The 15,881-nt window shown below is 34.8% G+C and overlaps 1 protein-coding gene across 1 annotated transcript in view; it reads left to right on the plus strand.

Annotated features, from left to right (window-relative positions):
* The first annotated feature begins 6,299 nt into the window (after nt 1-6,299).
* The window catches only part of LOC117204615 (glycine-rich protein DOT1-like), an 87,539-nt gene continuing 77,957 nt past the window's right edge, over nt 6,300-15,881 (plus strand). The window contains exons 1-2 of the mRNA XM_033442153.1: nt 6,300-6,859; nt 8,571-8,735. The gene's annotated coding sequence lies outside the window, so the exon portion shown is untranslated. The remainder of the gene's footprint in view (nt 6,860-8,570; nt 8,736-15,881) is intronic.

The following is a 15,881-nucleotide window of genomic DNA, read 5'->3' on the forward strand; positions in this document are numbered from 1 at the left end:
AGATATTCATTTCAATACGTTCACTCTTCGTCAAATATTCATTGTAATTTGTAAAACATGTAAAAAACCTATGAAATTTATTTCTTATTTTTTGTTACATATTATATATTCCTTTATTTTTATTTACTTATGAATTATTCTAAACACTCTTTTCTAAATTTTGTTACTTTTACTTTATGTATGTCTTCCACTTGTGAATTTCCATAAATCATTTTTTTCTTTTAAAATGTCATTTTTTATTTTACGTTATTATTTCATTTATGAAATGTTACAGAAGATTCTTTTTAATTTCATAATTTTTATTTTGCTCTCCATATTTTACAACGAATCGATATTACACTTGTCTCTGTACTTTAAACCTGTAGCTATAACGATTATCTTAACAGTTGACTAAATTGAATTATTGTTAGGTTATCCGGAAAGTGTCTTTCTTTTACAGACACGTCTTTTACAACGATGCATCTTTATACAACCATGAAACCTAATCTATCGAACGTTGTTATCTTTATTTTGATAGAACAAAATAGATCGTACGTAATTCGATAAAATAATATAAAAGGGAAAATGTTGTGCATCCAGTATTTCCTTATAAAACGAAAGAAACTTTTCGGACCACCTAATACTAGAAAATCCAGATAGAATTCTACTTCTTACTGGATCGAAACAGTGTCAAAAAATCAAGTAATTTCGAATCTTTTGAACGTGTTACGTACTTTGGAAAATATGTAATTTATGGTGGTAAATGGCCATCTCTATGTACGCTGAGGCGTCCGGTGAAATGCCAGAAGTGCCATGGCTAAGAAAGCGCCTAGAAAGGTGACCCGACGTACAATCGAGTTGACGTCATAATACATTCTGGATTCCAATAGTTCAATCTCCTGTCAGCTTATTTTACGGCTCTATTCCAGGAAACCGAGTAGAAAGGATACCGGTCCTTGTCATAACTCTTTTAATAAAAAATAATGAGAACAGTGAATAGGAAAAGATACATTCAGTATTCTGATTCAATTTCATATAGCTTCACAATTATTGTTGTTATCGCTTACGATTCAACATACGGGCATACATTTACGTTTAGTGCAAATTTAGAGAAAGTTGTAATATCATAAAATATTATAAAATGTTAAAGAAATAATATTATAGAAAGTTTTAACAACGGGAATCGTTTGCAGAAACGAGAAATGTGTGAAATATAAGACATAATAACAAATGTTGCGATATATTTTTATTCAGGTATAGCTTCTTTGTTAATAGTGTAAATATTCTGTAAATATTGAAGTAATAATCTACCTTTAGTATTATAAAAAAGTTAAATTAATTTTCCGTAATTAATAGACTATGGCGTAATAAATATCGTTTCGAAGCTAACGATAGGGACGAACATAAGAAGAAAATTTCGAGTTAAAACGAGACTTGTCTCATTTGATATATTTGCACTTTCAAATCTACTTGTACTTTTAAATCATGAATGAACGTTCTAGATAAGTTGAACGAACTTCGTATTGTATTGTATTAAATTTATATTAGCCTTAAGCGAGGTCAAGGATGGTTTTATATTAGATCACATTGATCTTAAACTTTTTTACACACGCCTGTGGTGTGTATATGTCGGTATATGTTACTTGTAACGTCATACAACATGTACGTCATCTTTCTACGTAAACGAGGGGGTAAAATGGTTGCGAAAGTGAAAGTAAGGATCGATAAAAAGTAAGAAACAAGCTCATCAACGCGTTAATCACATTCAGCCAAGCATAATTGAGATTTAAAACGAAGTATAATATCAGGTGTATAAACGAACAATCCAATTTTGTTCAGTGAATCTCAAAGTCTATTTAAAGAAGTACAGGGTGGTTGGTAACTGGCGGTACAAGCGGAAAGGGGGCGATTCTACGCGAAAAAAGGAGTCGAAAATATAGAATAAAAATTTTTCGTTTGAGGCTTTGTTTTCGAGAAAATCGACTTTGAATTTTCGCTTGGTACGCATGCACTTTATAATGTCTCGTTATAACGGATCTCACTGTAGATCGTTGTCTCGATGGAAAAATTAAAAAAAAAAAAATTTATTCTATATTTTCGACTTCTTTTTTCGCGTAGAATCACCCCCTTTCCGCTTGTACCACCAGTTACCAACCACCCTGTATATCGCGAGTTGTTCAATCAAACTATTCGTTGCCGCTTTTCCCTAACTATAAGTCGTCTATCACGTGGTTGATGAATTTCGTCACGAAAAAATGCTGTGCCGTTAGACCAGATCAAATGGTCAGGCCAGTGACAAACGTTTTGTGAAATTGCCGAATGACGATACTAGGCCACAAACTACTTCAATCACAAAAGACGTCATAATGACTCTTGTTTTAGATGTCCTGCAACAACCATCTTGTTCACTAGACATCCTTCCTATTATCGCCATCTATATGTGAAATGATTCGTGATCCGATCGATGCAACACATTTTACCCGATATCCACTTGCAATTAGCGGACGAGATACAAAAATGACTTGGCGATTGAATGTTGTCCCGTGACGATTGAAAATTGGAATTCGTCAGTTGGCTGACAGATGCGCCAAAGTTATGAAAAGCAACGTTAAATACTTCGATCGAACAACTTGCTGTACCTATGTCTTTGCTTTCGTTCGATAGACGCTGTTTTCGGAGTTTCGTTGAAAAAATTTGGATTATTTATACGTACACCCGATACGTGATCTGTGAAATAACCGAACGATACACTGGCTTTTACTCAAAGCAGGTATCCCATTATCTTGTCTTTGGTTTTACGCCAAAGTGACAGTAAATATGGAAAGAGTCATCGATGCCGCGCCCACATTCCACAGAGTTTTCCACGTGGATTGCACGCGGCGCATACGTGAGAGCATCGTTCGACAATAACGAAAGACGTCATGCCTGCTTTGACGCTTCGTCCGATTGACGCCACAAATGGCGGGCAGGTGAGCGGAGATGGCAAAGGTGAGCGCTTAACGTCAGGATAATTCGAGACTGTCGTTTCCCGCCTGCGGAACGAATGTCCATAAACTGCCGGAAGTTTCAGCCTGGTAACCTGGCGACGAAAGTGGATTAACAAGTTTTGTGTGGGTGCGTGATGGCACGAGGCAAAGGGAAAGGGAGGATGAAGGGAAGGATGGAGCGGGCAATGGAGCTGTAGAAAAAAAGTTACGATAGATGAAGAGGGTGGAGCGTGTGGTGTAAATGATGGTCGTAGTGGTACGCAAGGCTGGTACAACACTGCAAATGAAAATTGTTTAGTTTGTCAGCGGAAATGCATTTTTCACGAAGAAATCCCATTGAAAGTTGAAAGTTTTCGGAGGTTTTTCAAGTCGTGTAAAAATTCGTTTAAAAGTTCTAATACAAAATTTTCGTTTTTACAATGAAGTCGTGTTTCTTTATGGTTTTAAAGTGCGCATATGCTGCGTATAAGCGCAGTAAAAATGGGACATCATATCACTTGTAATAATTGTATGATTTTACGAGGATTTGTTTTAGTTTATTAAATTAAATTATCCATTAGTTTTACTTTTACGAAGTCTCTTGAACAGTTGGTTGATTATATTTGGAAGAATTTGTAATAAATTTATCAGTTCTAAAGTTGTAAAAGTTCCTTAAACTGTCACAGTTTCTTCATCCTGGGCAGATTTATTTATTGAAACATCGTCTGTATTTAATTAAATTAAAAATGACTGCTATTTTGAAATTTAGTCCAGTTTGAATGTTTGAGAAATAGCAAATAATGATAGTGCAGCGAGTATAAATATATGGTAATAAAATCACGTTGCTATGTAAAATAAAAAGTGAAAATGAAGTTATAAAAATTCCAAATTATTATAATAGGTGTATATAACAATGTGACAGCGACTTCTTATCAGATATTTGATTTGGAAATAGTACAATGATAAAATACGGAATAGTGAATATTGGAAAACTGGAAGAAAAGGACAGTAAAATAAATGAGTCAAGGGGGTAACTTATTGAATCTTTTAATGCCACCCTCAAGGAGGATCTGTACCCCACAGATACGAAAGGAATGTAAATCTGTGAGAAACCTAAAACGATTAAAAGAGAAGAGAACAAAAGAATCGTTTTAGTAGAAGTGGCTCGATCAGAGTGTAGTTAATCAAGTCGTAGGATAAATTATTTCGATCGTTGAGTAACAAAGAGATTCCCTTTATAAGTAAATTAATTGTAGCAAGGGGGCGGGGATGTAGTTATACGGAAAAGAATGAAATAAATCTTTCAAGTTTCAAACTGTTTTGTAGTTATTGATGTAACGTTTATTATTAAAATACGAGTGCTTAAGGAAATTCATGTTCTTACTTGCAGGCAAAAATCGATAAACTGATTAATAATAAAGGAATTTCAACTTGAATTATTAAAATATAAAATATCCTATCTATTATATTGTATTTTAATATCTTTTATCGTTTCCTTTGTGTGTTTTTCTGCGCGTATTTATTTAAATGTTGTCTCCTGTATTTATTTAAATATTTATCTCATGTATCTTGGAATTTTACATATTTTTGTATTTACATTCATTCTCTTGCATGTTTGGATATAAATCCGGAGCGTATTTATTAAAATATGTATATGGATAAATTGATATGAACATTTTTTGCAAAAACATTTCGTTGCGAAGATTTTCCATGTTACGAACAATTTTTAAATCTTCATAAAGTAATACGAAATAAACAGTAAGGCGAAAAGGTTACTATTTCGTATCGATTTAAATTATTTTAAACGTCGTTCTTCGTTATCTTTGGTATTTTCCAAGATAAAACGAGTTAGAAGGATATTTTAATAATATTAAAGGTAAAACGAGCGAAAAATAAGCCTTCATTAGAAAGAAAGAGAAAAAATGTAGAAAAAGAGGATATAGAAAAGCAAGTGAAGGGAAATACACCACGCGTAAGTAGAACGAGTCGATGTCTGATCAGTCTGAGGAAAGTATGTGCAATAGACAGGAGACAAAACACGAAAAGAGGAAGACCAGCACCGAATAGAGGCGCGATTTCCATGAAATGCGGCTCTGAAATTTCTCTGCAAAAGAATTCCCACTGGGTTTCCATATTTTCACGATCTATTATTGAACGTATTGAACTTCAAAAGATAAACATCGAAACAAACGCTCATGCTCTGGAGAAAATAATCATATACGAGCAACGATGCTAATTTTAGTTGTATTATCATATATTTCCTTTTTTTTTCAATAATCCAAAGTGAAATTGGTGAATGGAAAATTTGAAAAAATTCTTTTTACGGAACCGATAAAATGAGAAACTTGGAAATTCATGTTTTTATTTGGAAAATTCATCCAGATCGCAATTCCAGAGTTTTTCACATTTATGTAACTCGTAACAAAATTACAGGAACATACAATAACAATAAAAAATTTATCAAAGAAACCGAATGTCCAAACCGCGAACTCAATTTAATATTTCAATTTAAATATTTAAACCAAAAACATTCGTGTTACAATATCCACAACAGATATAACACGCATAATATGTAATCTAAAATATAACGAAACAATATCACGATATAAAAAACACAAAAAATAGGGGAATATTAAAAAAAAAGTCTACTAGGAAGAGCTAAAACTAACCCAAAGAAACTAAACTCAGAATCCCAAGAAACACAAACATTTACAAAGCGCCGTAAAATCAATTCCAACCACAGCAACCCGCTAAACCAGCGTTCTTCCAACCTCTCCCTCATTAATTATCATCCTGCTCCAAACACCTGTCTAACCACCTATCCTCCCGACACGCACAACTTTCCCTTTCCCACACGAAGAACCTTTCTCACCCTGAATCCTCCGAACGTGCTCGATCCGACTTGAACAACCCGAAACTTCTCTCACCTATTCGAAACTGAAAAAACCGCAACAACAACAACACTAACAAGACAAAGGGAGAATTATAAAAAAAAAAAAAAACATCCGACACGAGCAGCAGCGTAGATAAAGCACGGGAAAACAGCTGCTTACACATGCAGGGGCGAACGCACAGGGGTAAAATAGGCTGGCGTCAGTAGGAGGAACAGGGCAGGGCAGGCGCGAGCTGAACAGTCGCTGAGAAGCCGAGCAGAGTGAGAGAGAGCGAGAGAGAAAGAGAGAGAGAGAAAGAGGAAGGTGGCAGGTACGCTACCACCCTACCGTGCACCCACAACGTGTCTAACAGAGACACCGAACCAAAGACACCGAACTCGACCGGCGTTGGTGCGTCAGAGAGAGGGAAACTCAGCGTGAGAGGAAAGGGTAGCTCGCAGAAGAGGATGGAGAACCTGGCGCCTGCGTGTTGATTCTTGAGAGCTCGGCTCTCATCCAAAATCCTGGATCCCAGTCGCGAGCGCGCCGCCGATAGAAAGCATTCGGAGGAGCGAGGACGATCACGGTCGCTGACCTGACTGCCACCCGGCGAGAGTCCACCCTCTGTCGCGCTCCCTCTCTCGCGCTCTCCCTGTCTCGCCCGCGGAGCCACAAGTTAGAATCCACGAGGAACACCGGCCGGCCGGTTCCATCATCTTCGTTGCTCCTCCTGGAACCGTGTCTAACCTGGTCACGAAACAGCGAAACAGTCTCGACGACAGGCTCAAGACTATCGGGGATTTGTCCTTTCGCGATGTGGTTCGTGGACGTTCGTCAGGATGCATCGGCGAGTGACGTTTGATGGGTGAAGTTTGAGTTTAGAGAGAGGATTCGCGGTGCATCGCGCAGGTTTTAGAAGGTGGATGAGCTGGTTCGTTAAGGTGGATCAGAAGGTTTGCGGGCCAAGTCACTTGCAGCGTGTCCATTGTTCTGCAGGCGGAGGTTGAAAGCGTTGCAACTGGCAGGGAACATTCTTTGGGGGTAAGAATCGAAGAAGTGTTTATTGCATGCTTCTCCTTCTTTCTTTTGTTCTTTCTTCGTTCGGTGGAAAGCTACAGGAAGTTGGATATCGTAACTGTGGAAGCGTAACGCAGGGTTTACTTCCGGATGAGAGGAGTGGAAGAACAACCGGGTGAAGTTTTTTGGTAAATGGCGGGTTGTGTGCTTTTTATTTGTTCCGCTTCGTGTCAAAGGCTGATTGATGGAGTTTGGATGAAGAAGGAATCGGTAGGGTTAATATTGTAGCAGGTCGATTAAAACTCGAGGGTGGATCGGGCTGAGCTTGTGGAGGATCGTGCGTCAGATTCGTCGGTATCTTAAACGAATGTACTTAAAGATGATAGTTTTAATTAATTTCACCGTGGGCTGTGTGGTTAAGTTGAACACCAATAAGGTGGTTAGCGGTCCAGAAGATAATTCTTTTGAACTGTTTGAAGAAACAATGGTTTTAATTCGAGCGATTTATTTAATTTGCATGTAGAGGGTAATTTATAAGAACGCCCGGAGCAATTTTTACTTTTTCACGGTTTAAGTGAATTCTTGAGGCTGAATAATGCTTGGCGAAGTAAAAATGTGAATTGTAGTGATTATTTAAATAATTACTCGAATAAATATAATGACAAAGATAATTTCAATCATTCGTGTGATAGTTAAAAGACATCGTGAAAAGATAACGTTCGAAAATTATAGAAATCTAAAGGGATGAAATTTAGTTAATCAAATAAAAATGTCAGTTTATATGATTTCCATATGAATTACATATGAATACACGAAAATGCGGTTACGAAAAAACTGTTGCAATAGAATACTTCAATTATCGAAATTACAACTTAAATTGAGTGTCAATTACAATAATTTGTGTCATTTGGAGGCTGCATTGTGATGTATTCTTTTTTCTTGCGTTTATCATCCTTTGTTTATTACTCTGTTACTGTATTCCATTATCGCGTTATTACATTGTCAGCAAACAGACCATTTGTCGCAGTTACCATTATTCCTCCTCATATCATCCTGAAAAGCTGTATTAACAGCCAGCTTTGTCCTCATGAATAAAAGAATACCATATTGTAGAGGAGAGAAGAACAGAGTAGAATTATATGGAATTATAATTTTCAATTAGAATCAGTTGCGAGTGTATACGCTAGAATTAAAAAAAGATCGTTGAAGAAATCCGGAGAATAATGGTAAACCTAGCGAATGAAAATGTAACTTTCGGTTTAATAATTAACACGCAAATTAATGATAATTGGGAGAAATTCCAATATCCACGTTCGAAATTATTCACAGAACAATAAAGTAGAATAGAAAGGAAGTCATTAGTAGAACGTGGAGAAGAATAACCCGTCTAATTGCTCAAACAATAATTTCACTTCAAGTAATTTACACGCGAAATAATTAAAATTTCAGGACATTTCAGACTATGGTAAAATCACATTGAAACACGATCAATAGTGAAACCTGAATCATCCTGTTCCATATCGTGTTCTTCTAATTTACATTCGACTCTTCATTCGTTTCTTAAGGAAGTCGGTTTTTCTTATTTTCGCGCTAGTGTCGTTCCCATTTCGTTCATTTTGAATTCGCGATCCTAGCGTGGAATATTTTATTGAAGGAGAAAGACACGTACGGAAGAAGATCGTGCGTTATGCTTAAAGAAGAACATCTCTAATCGCGACGATTTGCACGCTTGCAGAAGAAACGACGCACGAACCTCGGTAAATCGGGATCTTCGACCCAGAAACAGGGAGTTGGCGCAGCTGGTACGTGTGCTGATACGTCGTATAACGTCAGAGCAATCCTGATCGGTGCACGTGTTCACGCAACGAGACTACGTTTGAAGAGCACCACCGATGAACAGGTAGATACGTGCACGTTTGCATGCCTCGTGATTAAAACCTTCGGACGATCAACCTTATTAACATGAAGGGTAAATTTACAATCCGTAAAGTTTCAACGCAAGTTCTTTAAATTTGGCGCTTTTGTGCTTTGAAACTTGCATTTAAAATGCAAAGGAATATAAATCTTCAGTATGTATAGTACTACGAAAAATTGAGAACGAAGAGCGATTCGTTGGTTCGTTGGATTCATTGATGAATGAAAGGTGAATTTTATTAGATTAAATTACGAAGGGAGGGTAAATTTGTAATAAAAATATCGGTAATTTTTAGAAATAAATTTAGTGTATAACTATAAATACGTTGCCAATTAACGTGTAATGTTAAAAGAAACTGTGATTTTTCATATAATGAATTTTAGAAGCAGAGTAGTGTTCTGAATTTGAGTGTAAATTTGTAATACGTGAAATGTTGGTAATTTTTAGAAATAAATTTAGTATATAAATATAAATACGTTGCTAATAAACGTGTAATGTTAAAAGAAACTGTGATTTTTAATATAATGAATTTTAGAAGTAGAGTGGCCTTATGAATTTTGGGAGAGGGGAGATTTTTCATTAAACGAATCGTTCGATGTAAATTGACTTCGTACTACGTCGAATTTTAAAGGAAGCATAATTTTCATTATGTGGTAATTCGGATGTAGTTTCACATCTTCTAGAATATTCTGCACTGTGTACATTTTCCAAGAGAAGTCATATTCACTGAAGAAATGTTAAAAGTAGAGTCGTTTCCTGCTGCGTTAAGTTCTACGAGGTGATTTTCATTATGTAAAATTTTGGAGAGGAATTTTCAGAGGATAATTCTTATCCCATAAAATTTGAAACAAAGAAGACACGATTAAATATGAGACACGTGTAAATAAAATTATACGAAACGAGATGATATTTCGCCGTGTTAATATTTTTATCGGGCGTAATTTTTCAGTCTGTGAAAATTTGTACGAGGGATCATTTTTCATTATGAAAACTTTTGAACGACGGGGAAATTGGGACAATTGGTTCGATGATCATTTTATTGAAGTTTATTGACGTGGACATCCTTCTTCAGGCCGTGATAATTAATATATCACGCAATGATATCTTGAAAAAGTGATTTATGAGACTGGCTTCACGAAACTTTGAACATAAAAGAATTTGCATTGTTCAAAATGAAGATTGATAGCAATTCTCCATCAATTAGGGAGAAGCTCTTTGTTGTCTATTAATTATCTTCACAGCTTAAAAAATTTACTTAAAAAGTATACTTAATTTAAGCTTCAGCTGCTTCGAATAAACTTTTTACTGTAATGTATAAATTTACATATTTCGATTATTAATCAATTTATCAATTCCATAGGAAATATCGGTAAAAATTAATCGTTTCTGAGTACTTCGATGCTGAAATTAACTTCGCTTCTTTGTCTCTTCTATGTCTCTTTTTTAAGCTGTTAATTTTCAAAGGCTTCGCTGCAGGAGATAATAGGAATACTCGCTTGAAAGCTACCTATGGAGCAAAACTGTTCAACGATACGAGTAGATAATAGGGTCAGATTGAATAGACGCCTCATTATCATTATTCCTCGAAATAGATATCCCTTGGATTCTGCATTGTCAATAAAACTACTCATCATCGATTATAGTTTCAATAGATAAGATTTATGTTGAAAATTGTTAAGAAAATTATAATCTTACAGTTCCTTTCATTTCCATTTTATGTTTCCTATTATCGAGGACTTTCAGCGAGGATAATTCTTCCATGAATAAAATAGATATAAATGTAGATAAATTGCTCTCTTCGTTTTTACAGACAAAAATTCAATCATTTTTACGTTTAACGAGATTTCAATATGAATCTTCGATTTTGTATCATCGAAACTAATTTACCTTCAAACGTAGTAAAGTTCTCGTAATATATAAATTGTGTAAATGTTCGAAATATAATTATACTACTCTTCATTTTCTTTTCTCATAAATGTAACGAACATAGACATTGTTTAATATTATTCCAATATGAATCTTCGATTCTGAATTACTTTACACAAGTAATTTATAAAAGCTTCATACACATAATCGGGTGCTTCTTTATTTTTGATCTTCTCACCTGTTTGAACGTAAAAGATTTAAACATCGCTATGCTCAATGTTACTCTGACACGAATTACAAATTCCGATTTACACGATCAAAAATATCTTCTCTGACGAATGGCAAATATCTTTATCGAAAGGCGATTTCACACAAGTGGAAGGAGACAGGCGGGAAAAGGAATAGAACTATAAAGTATATTTCTCAAACTAAGCATTCTCTGCAGAACTATTATTACGTAATAAAGAATCATATCGATCTCCTTTTGGGAGTCATCCCGTACATCTCCACGAGGAAGAAAAGAATCCAGTCTATGAACGTATTATCTCCTTAAACGTGCTTCATCTCGGCAATATTCCCTCGAACTTCGTCGAGGGAGCAAGTAGCCGCTATCTCTTCGCCTAGGAATAGAAGGATCACCAGCAATAATACCGCCATTACCTATCCAAATGGGAATTATGCACTCAGAAAGAAACTTTTATCAAACAAATATCGTCTCATGGTTTTCTCATATCGTTAATGTCCTCGCATTCCAAAGACTATAAAAAAACTGTTGTAAAACCGGCGCACAGCCGAGTATTTCAGGCTCTATGTCTGTAGTTTTGTAATTTATGGAGGAAATTGTGCAATGGAAATTTTACTTACTAACAAGTGCCTTCATAACGAGCATAAAGTCACATGTGTAGAATTTACTATACACTATAGGATATTGGGATGTTGTTCGTCATTTAATCTGACAAGTTTATAGCTAAATCGCGTATCTATATGCAAGTTCATATTTTCTTCAACACGACTGAAAGAATAGGTCATTAAAATTCGATGAATATTCGAATTTGGTATAGAGGAGAAGGTAAAAAGTTGCACGAGATATTTGTAATGATTTCCTTATCAAATCTAGCTAATTTATCGATTAAAAATACACTAATTAAAAACGAATTATTATATTGTGTTATAGGTAAGAAAAGTCGAAAGAAAGTTTCAAATAACTTTATATTAGATACCTTTCACCATGTTGGTAATAATCTTTTATTTTAGGATATGTAGTTGCGTCTATTGGTTGCTGCTGTGAAATAGAATTCCGGTTTTTAAAACTATAATGAAGTTATAGAAAACGATATCTTTTAAATGTCCTTCCGTTCAACACTTTGGTTCAATACAATCAACAAGCGTAAAGAAAAGTGGTACAGAGAATACCAAGATTGAATAAAGTTTTGAATAAAGTAAACATATATATATTTTTTTGAGTTGCCACAGTCAAAAATGAGAATGATGCTTCTCAAAAGTGTTGAAAATTCGGCCTCGTGAACATTTGGCCGACGAGAGCCTTAACCATAAAGTAGAAACCCGCGTAAGAATTGTAGAAACACATGATCATACGAGAGTGGTAAATGATAAGCGGCAAGATAAGCAATGGTACAACCAATGTTGTCAATTTTGTCGTTTATCGTTTTCTGTATGATCACAGTTAGAAAACACATCCGAAAACTAACACAATGTTCACGTTTCAAAAATATACAGAATAAGTCGCAAACTAGACAACGAATATGAAATTTTTAAAAAAGTATCGTCAAAATTCACGAGTACTACAAACGTCAGCAGATTGTCGGAAATTTTACATCCTTCGTTTCCGTGAAAAACAACCTTCATTTTTGGTTCCAGCGATCTCAAAAAATCCCCGAAAAATGTTATTCTAGCCGAATATTTTGTAGTCCGGACACTACGCTAGAGTCAGACTTTTTAATTTATACCGTACTGATATAATAACAAAAATATAGTAACAATATATAATATTAGATTGTCCGAAAAGTGTCCTTTTTTTTACAGACACGTCTTTTACAACGATGCATCTTTATACAAACATGAAACTTAATCTATCAAACGTTGTGATCTTTATCTTGATAGAACAAAATGGATCATACGTAATTCGATAAAATAATATAAAATTATTATTATATTATTATTAATTATATAAAATATAAATATATATATTATAATAATATAAAATTAAAATTTTATATTATTATTAATATAAAATTATTTCCTTATAAAACGAAAGAAACTTTTCGGACGACCTAATAATACATAATACTTGATATAAAAAAGAAAAGAAAATAAACATAATTCACTGACATAATATAAAGCGTAATCCAGTCAATTTTACGTTCACATACGTCTCATTGTCAACGACCAGGGAAATCAAACAGAAATGCGTTTTTCACATACAAATTTAACTCCTTAACCTACGATTTACGTTCGAGAATTTTGGGCCGAAAACGTAAACAAGTTATTATATATTATATTACATATAATACAGGGTGGTTGGTAATTGATGGTACAAGTGGAAAGGGGGTGATTCTACTGATAAAAATTTTTTTTTTTAATTTTTTAAAAATCTTAAATCTTAAAAAAAAGATCATCGTACTACGGGCTATGCCCGTAGTTGTAGGTTAAGGGGTTAACATTATTACGTATATGCAATAGTCAGGAAAATATCTCCAATATTCGTAATTTCTACTACTATTTATCGAAGGGAAACGAATTCGCCAATGAACACGGGAAGAAGCATTGTTCGCGATCGTAAACGTCGAGTACACGCGACTTATCGTGGTTGCATGCCTTTTCACGCTCTATTTTCACAGTCAGGGACGATAGCGGCGACTTAATGAATTCAACGAGTCAGCACGAAATATGCGTTCGCTAAGGATTTATTTCTTTATCCTGTGTACACGTTCAATGGCCGTATTATCTGGCCGAAACAATGGTGTCGCTGGTTCGAGGCGGGATATCATGCATATGTAGGCTGTGTAATATCGCGTAGCTTCGACACCAAGTTATTTGTATTATAAGCATGCGTACGTGTGCAATGAACCGTACGTATCGTCTCTTCTCGCCTGAATATTGCGTATGTGAGTGTGTGTGTGTGTGTGTGCGTGTGTGAATATCATACCGAGTGGACGAAACATTTTGAACATGAGGGAAAGAGCGAGGACATACGCTGGTGAATAAAGAGGCCTGGAATATTTAATTTTGACGGTGTATACGATTGACAGCGTTGAGATTATTTCATGTGAATTGTTTGACAAGTTGACGTAGGGCTGTGAGCGAATGTAATTTGAACGAAATCTAGTGTGTTTATTGAAATGCAATTTTATTATCTGGTCTTTATTTATCGGAACAAAAAGAAGATTAAAGCGAAGAGAACGAATGAATTAGTATTGCCTGAATTGCAGTTGTATTAACTGTTCGTTCGGAATATTTAACTTTGACGGTGTGTTTGCTTGATCTTGCGATTATTTCGCGTGGATCGATTGGCGTGTCGACGTACGACTTTCAGTGAATTTAATTTAACTAAGACGTACGCTGGAATTCCATTTATTTAAACTGCATTTACTCGAGTGAAATTTTATTACCGGAACTTTATTTATCTGAATAAAAAAGGTCACAGGAAACGACGACAATCAGTGTACCACTATCTGTGTTCCAGTCATATTAATTGTTCGTTTTTTCCACGAATACAGTTAAATAAAATTCTACTACGCTCTAAACGAGGGACAGTGAGTAAGAAGACAGTGAAATAAGAGTCTTCTTATTCGAAGGATGACAGATACATGAAATCTATCGAAGGTGTGTTTGTTAGATGTTACAATTATGACGTTACAATTATTTGAATCAACTTAATTTAGACGATATCTACCCATAACGATGGACAAACGAACATTTATTCGTGGTAGTAGTCGAAACGTTTAATTTTGAAGTTTAGTCGAGATTATGTTTGATAGAAATTGTAAAGACTACGGTGTAAATTGCTTGATAAGACTGCGTGTCACTTTGAATCGCTATCTAAGCGAATTTTAAATGAAATTTGCTTTAAACGAGAAATAAACGAGGGTGTATTACCGCAGGGTCTTAAAATCAGTGGAGGAGAAAACTACGAATGTCTCGAATGTTGATGGTAACCACAATTTAAGAGATGTTCAGAATGATTAAAGAATGACATCAATCGACGTCGTTGAGGCGTATGATACGATAATTTATGACTTCACTATTTCTTCACTAACGACTATGCTTCCAGGGGTGTTTCAAACGTTTTAACTGTAGTTTGCGACGTAGGCTGCATACTTATCACGCGAAACTTTCCGTTTAGACCGGATATTTCCCCTACTATATTTCGTGTAAAAAACTTGGTAAAATTACGTATTAAAGTTTAAACATCTACAATTTTTGCTTTACATCATATTTTAGGGTTTATGCTTCTCTCGCTAATAATTATTTTTATATCCTCTTCTAAGTATTAAAATTATACAATTCGAAATATTCCCCTGTAATTATCCCATTAATATTCTATAATTATATATGTGAAAATTGTAAAATTAATAAATATCCATATTTCTAACACTACGAATATCCACGAGCTTCTTCTATATATATTTTAAGAAAAACTGTAATTTTAAGTTTTAAAAAAAAGCTCGAAGAAACTATCTGTTTAAAGTAATTTGCACGTAATAATTACTTATTTAAGACGATTTTAACTTAGTTTCAGTGATATAGGATATTAAATCCGTTTATCAGAAATTTACTATCTCATCCAGAATTCTTTTAACACAGAACACGTAAATTCTGACGTTTGTTCGAAATTACGCGTGTTTGATAGAAATCGTTGAGTTTGATGTGGTTTTCTTTGATAATGCAACATGTAATGTTCGCTGAATCTAACTTATGTGAAGCCTCAAACAGAGGAAAAACGAGAATGTACTTCTCGGGTGGTTGGGTTGTTTAATTCTCAGGTTTACTTGAAGTTATATTTGGTAGTTAACGTTGACAGTGTAATGTATTCTACTATTTTCTGTTATGTAGGTTAATGTCGTTTGTTTATTAGCGTAGCTTGTGATTTTAGCCATATGTAATTTAAGTGAAATCTACCCTAAACGAGGGCAGATGAAGATATACTTCTGGTGTGGTTGAAGCATTTATTTCTGAGGATTATTTCCAATTATTTAGTTCGTTCATTCCTCCATAGTTATTAGTTGTATTTAGCGGCAAGCGTGA

The sequence above is a fragment of the Bombus bifarius genome, unplaced genomic scaffold (assembly GCF_011952205.1).
Source record: "Bombus bifarius isolate JDL3187 unplaced genomic scaffold, Bbif_JDL3187 scf7180000007979, whole genome shotgun sequence".
In the NCBI taxonomy this organism is placed as follows: domain Eukaryota; kingdom Metazoa; phylum Arthropoda; class Insecta; order Hymenoptera; family Apidae; genus Bombus; species Bombus bifarius.